Below are 6,237 nucleotides of genomic sequence, written 5' to 3' on the forward strand. Positions count from 1 at the left end.
AAAGCAAGCCAAGTAAATTATGGAGAGTCCTTCAGTAAACAGCTTCCATTTCTGCCTCCAGGTCCCTGCCCTGATTTCCCTCCACGATGGACTCTGAACTATGAGTAAACCAAACACACCCATTCTCCTCAAGGTGCTTTTGGTCCTGGTGTTTTATTTCAGGAATAGAAAGTAAGCTAGAACAAGTACCCAGGACCAGATAGAAAGTCCAAGAGAGGTCCCAAGGGCTGGGGGATGGGAACTCGGGCGTTCCTAGTTTGTGGTCCGATGTTTCTGTTTGAGGTGATCAAAAAGTTCTGAACATGGATAGCTGTAATCACCATACAGCATTATGAATATGCTCAATGCTGTTGAAATGTATTCTTAAAATTATTATAGTCAAGAAAAATCACAGCAGAAAATTTCATCCTGTATCTTTTACCACAGTAAATATGTTTTTAAAATGCACAGTCCAGAGCCCTATCCTAGGAATAGGTGAGAGGCTGATGCGGCTGTGAGGTGGGAGCCTGAGGGAGGAAGATGAGGAAGGAAACAGGCAAAAGTAGGTTAAGTGCAGAAACTAGTCTAAGTTCCTGCAGAGCATCCAGTGAGAGGACCTCGTCCTCTCTCTCTCTCCAGGGAGTTTGGCCCAAGGGAGGATAACTCTGTGTGGGGAAGTCTTTACATTCCAAACGTGGGCATCTGGAGGGAGTGCTACATCTGTGGGAGCGCTGGCCTGCCCCGCCCTTGGGCAGATTAGTTAATGATTGGAAAGTGCTTTAGAAACACACCCAGGAGCTTATTCACAGACTTCGTAGGAGCTGGCATTTCACAGGAGTGGGAGAGTGGGGGTGGGGTAGGTTAGGGTGGGGGAGGACACAGAACTCCTCGCAGAAGCTGCAGGACAAATTGTCTTCCATTGGGTCAGGCTTGTTGCACTGGATCCAGACTCTTGCAGTATTTCTGTATTGTGCATCGTGAGAGAGAAGTTAAATATATTTTGTGGTCCAGTCTGAGAGGTCTTTTTATTTATTTAATAAGTTAAAAAGTTAAAAAGAGAAAAAGTCCCATGTAGCCCAGGTTGGCCACAAAGTACTTGTGTAGTAAAGGATGGCATTGAACTCCTGATCCTCCTTCTTCTGTGTCTCAAACTGCTAGGATCACAGGCAAACACTACAGTCCATTGCATGCTAGGATCACAGGCAAACACTACAGTCCATTGCATGCTAGGATTGCAGGCACACACTACAGTCCATTGCATGCTAGGATCACAGGCACACACTACAGTCCATTGCATGCTAGGATTGCAGGCACACACTACAGTCCATTGCATGCTAGGATCGCATCACACACTACAGTCCATTGCGTTCTAGGATCACAGGCACACACTACAGTCCATTGCGTGCTAGGATTGCAGGCACACACTACAGTGCATTGCGTGCTAGGATTACAGGCACACATTACAGTCCATTGCATGCTAGGATTACAGGCACACACTACAGTCCATTGCATGCTAGGATTACAGGCACACACTACAGTCCTTGCATGCTAGGATTGCAGGCACACACTACAGTCCATTGCATGCTAGGATTACAGGCACACAGTATAGTCCATTGCATGCTAGGATCACAGGCACACACTACAGTCCATTGCATGCTAGGATCGCATCACACACTACAGTCCATTGCGTTCTAGGATCACAGGCACACACTACAGTCCATTGCATGCTAGGATTGCAGGCAACACTACAGTCCATTGCGTGCTAGGATTGCAGGCACACACTACAGTGCATTGCGTGCTAGGATTACAGGCACACATTACAGTCCATTGCATGCTAGGATTACAGGCACACACTACAGTCCATTGCATGCTAGGATTACAGGCACACACTACAGTCCTTGCATGCTAGGATTGCAGGCACACACTACAGTCCATTGCATGCTAGGATTACAGGCACACAGTATAGTCCATTGCATGCTAGGATTACAGGCACACACTACAGTCCTTGCATGCTAGGATTACAGGCACACACTACAGTCCATTGCATGCTAGGATTACAGGCACACACTACAGTCCATTGCATGCTAGGATTACAGGCACACAGTATAGTCCATTGCATGCTAGGATTACAGGCACACACTACAGTCCATTGCGTGCTAGGATTACAGGCACACACTACAGTCCATTGCATGCTAGGATTGCAGGCACACACTACAGTCCATTGCATTGATTTGTGCGTATGTGCTTAGGTGCTACAGTGCTCTTGTGAAGGCCAGAGAACAACTTGTTGGAACTGTTTCTCATCTCCACCATGTAGGTCCTGGGAATTAAACACTGCTGTTTGGACTTGGAGGAAAGCTTGTTTAACTGCTGAGCCATCTTGTTGACCCACTGTGTGCCAATATCTGTGGTGTTAGGGATCGAACCTAGCGCTTCATCTTAGGCAAGCACATGACAACTTGTATGCTTATAACTCAAGCATGGGAAGTCTTAGATAAATGAACTGTAAGGTCTTTGATAAATAAGCCACAGCAAATTTCACTTTTAATTTTCTTGTGTTAATTTAAAAATCATTTTTAATATTTACAGTCATATAATTTATACATAAACAAGATCATAGAATATGTTCTGTTCTTGGATGGATTTTTTTTTTAACTTAATGTTCCCTGGAGTTCTTTCTGCATTACTAGATAGGGTTTCCCCTTACTTCCTACAATAGACACATTCCTTCTAGGTAGAATGGCTGTAGTACAGTTTTATTATTCCCTATTCTGCACATGTGGTTTTCCATTTCTCACCATTACAAATAGTGATGCAATGAACACTCTTGTCACAAATTTATGTGCACAAGGGTTAGTATTTCTGAGGGCTGTATTCTTAGAGGTGGACTTTTGGCTTAGGGCATGTACATTTAAGAAGGGTTGCAGCTTTTTGTTTGTTTGGTTTGCTATGGTTTTTGAGACAGAGTTTCTCTGTGTAATCCTGGTTGTCCTGGAACTCACTCTGTAGACCAGGGAAGCCTCGAACTCACAGAGAGTTCTGCCTTCTGAGTGCTGGGATTAAATTTGGGAGCTTGCCACTGCTACCCAGTCATTTCTTAGGAGTGTACTTTTTGGCTCATAGGGCATACATTTACATTTTTCATCAATAACACCAATTTTCTTCCTGAAAACACTGTTCAGCCCTAAATACTATCATTCTGTGTAGAGATTATTTACTTTTATTGCATGTACAGTGTTTGTCTGCATGTGTGTATGTGTATCCTGTGTGTGCCTGGTGCCCAAGCCAGAAGAGGGCACCAGGTTTCCTAGAACTGAGCTTATAAATGACAGTGAGCCGCCATGTGAGAGCTAGGAGCCAAGCCCAGGTTCTCGGGAAGAGCAGCCGCTACTGTTAACTGCTGAGCTGATGCTCTGGTTTTAAAGATTGTATAATGCCGACATCATGCGCAGAAATAAGCAGTGTGTTTTAGATGTCATTGCTCTATGTGCCAGTTGGGCTTTTCATCCTAGTGTATTAGTATTGACGATTTGTACTTTTTGGGTCATATTTTTCTTTGAGTTTTAAAAATGTATAGAAAATGCAGTGCATTGCTCAAGTCATGAAGCAGGTTAAGGAACAGAGTATTATCAGAAGTTCCACTGTGTAGAAAATGACCAGTGTCCTGACATCTAACCCCGATAGATGGGTCATGTCCGCCTCCCCCTTTATATAATTGGAAGCATTTTCTTCATTCAACAGCACATTTGAGATATTCACATACTTGTGTATAGCAGCCAATCCATCCGTGAACTCCCTATGATTATATGTTCATTTGCTGTGGGGTGACTTGTGCCTCAGTATCGATTTACGTGCACTCCGTTTGTTCCGCTATTACATCCCATGCTATTTCTGTGGAAATTTCTCCTAGTCTTTGTTTATAGTGTGCCTTTTATTTCACCCAGTTTAACACCTTCATATAATCACATCTGTGATTGTTTTTCTTTATGTTTTCTGCATTTTATAGCTTGCTTAGAAAGCTCTTTTTTGTCTCAAATTCTAATACTTCTCTTTTGTTTCCTTCAAAGACTCCCTGTGTTTTGATTTTCACATTAGGCTTTCTAATCAGTCCAGATTTTATTTTTGAGGGTGAGAAGCAGAGACTAATTAATTATCTAGCACTCAGGGGATGAATAAAATTAAACCATTTACTGCTTAGACCTCTTAATATCTATTTTTAACATCTCAAAACAGAGGAGAACATCAAAGAGATAAGAACTATAAAAACATTTAAAGCTCATTTTTTCCACCCCGGAGTCTCTCTCAAGTGACGCTTGCTACGGTCTCATTGAGGCTAATGTTAGCTGGCGTGGCTGTGCCTGCTGTGTTCGGAAGCGCTCAGCCTCTGCCCACTCGCTCGCGCTTAGAGAACAGAATGTGGCCCCACGAATTTGTGTGTCTAGCAGAAGAAAGGCTCCATCCTGGAAGCTCCAAGTAGCCTGAGGTCACAGGGGTTAGAAAGCCCACTCCTTCCCCAGTCTCCAGTCCCCCTTAATCTAAGCATAAATCTCAGATTACATATGTACTCTGGTTCTCTGTTTCCATCCTCAGGAGAGAAAGCCAGCTTGAATTTACAACCCCAAGCCTGGCTTCCTGTAATGACCTCCTCAGGCAAAGCTGACCAGAGGAAACCATTTTTTTTGTCTGGCTGAGGGATTGGTGCTAGTATCATAAGAGTTCAAAGTATGTTTGAAGCTGCTCCGTTCTTCCCCTAATCTGAAATGGGTCACGCATGGCAGGGCAGGCTTGTGCTCAGTACATAGTCGCATGGCTGTGTGCAGATTCTCCGGACCTCTGCTGCTCAGGGCGTGGTGCTCGCACCCGGCTCGCCCCTCCTTCCCCGCCCTGCGCTCACACCCTCCTCTCCCCTATATGCTTGTGGTGAATGAAGACTGATGTCTTGTAACCTTGGTTAACAGGTTGTGGGACTAGAGTCTGGGTAGGGTGGGGCGTGGCAAGGTTCCCCCTTCTCTTGACAAAGAGCTTGGTTGAGGCTGCAGATCTGACTATTGCAACCGGCTGGGCTGCTTTTCTGGAAGATTGTTTTGTTGGCTGAGCTCCAGCAGTGTAATCCAAGGGGCCTGAAATGGCAAGTCTTGCTGCTTGCCTTTGTAGTTTCACATTTTAAGGATTTGCTGGCGCTTGTTCTGGAAGCAATGGGATCCTCTGCTTTTGCTCCTCATGGCAGCTGTGTGTGTGTGTGTGTGTGTGTGTGTGTGTGTGTGTGTGTGTGTGTGTGATTACAAGGTTTTCTTCATGGGCATGGTTTATGGGTGAATTGTTTACAGCAGCAGAAAGGCTGAGATTAGAGATTTTCCTTTGATTTTAAGGGTTGCAATCCCAGATTTGTGCTTTTGTGCAGAAAGATGATGCAGAATGTTGTAGTGAAATGCGACCTCTCCCTAAGGGCCGATCATCGGGGCTTTCTTCAGGACCCTGCTTCAGCAGTATCAGAGGGAAAGTGATGCGGGAGCAGCCAGTGCTCCAAGTTTCAAAGGACCGGGTGTATTTTCCCATACATTTTGGGAGGGAAGTGAAGTCTTGGGGTTTTGAGGAAGTCGAGGGTGAGGTCAGCAGAGACAGTTATTTATATCTGGATGATGTATAGCGAAAGCACACACTTTCATTCTGTCATCACGGAACCAGTTCATACAAGAGGAAGGGCGTATCTTGCCTTGTTGAAGATCTACTGCTCTAAGATTTCTAGTGTGGTTTAAATTTGGGGTGATGTGTATGGGGCTCTGTGGTATTAGAAGGGTGACTGACCACATATGTTCGTCCTTCAGCCCGTTTTGTGGATAACATGGCTCACTTTCATTGCTTCCAGATCGATTGAGACTGAGGGGTTTTGTTTTTTTTTTTTTTTTTTTTTTTGCTAACTTTCCCAAGATGATCTACAGTGTGAGCAGGTGCGTGTGTGTGTGTGTGTGTGTGTGTGTGTGTGTGTTTTGGGGGGTTTAACATAGGATTAAGAGTCCCTGGGTCTCTGTCATATTTAAGGACGTCTTCTAGCTTTGCCATCTTTACAGCGCTTGAGTTCTGATGTTTTTTCCTCCCCCGGGCTCTTTTCATTATGGGAAATGAAAATGTTTGAGGACAAACATGTCAGAATTGTGAGGGAGAAACTTGGCAGTGGGACGAACTGTGTGATATGCTTGACAAGAATTGAGAAACAACACACCTCAGAAGCTCAGACAGTTCTCATCTTCTGGTTCAGAA

The sequence above is a fragment of the Mus musculus genome, chromosome 12 (genome assembly GCF_000001635.26).
Source record: "Mus musculus strain C57BL/6J chromosome 12, GRCm38.p6 C57BL/6J".
Classification (NCBI taxonomy): domain Eukaryota; kingdom Metazoa; phylum Chordata; class Mammalia; order Rodentia; family Muridae; genus Mus; species Mus musculus.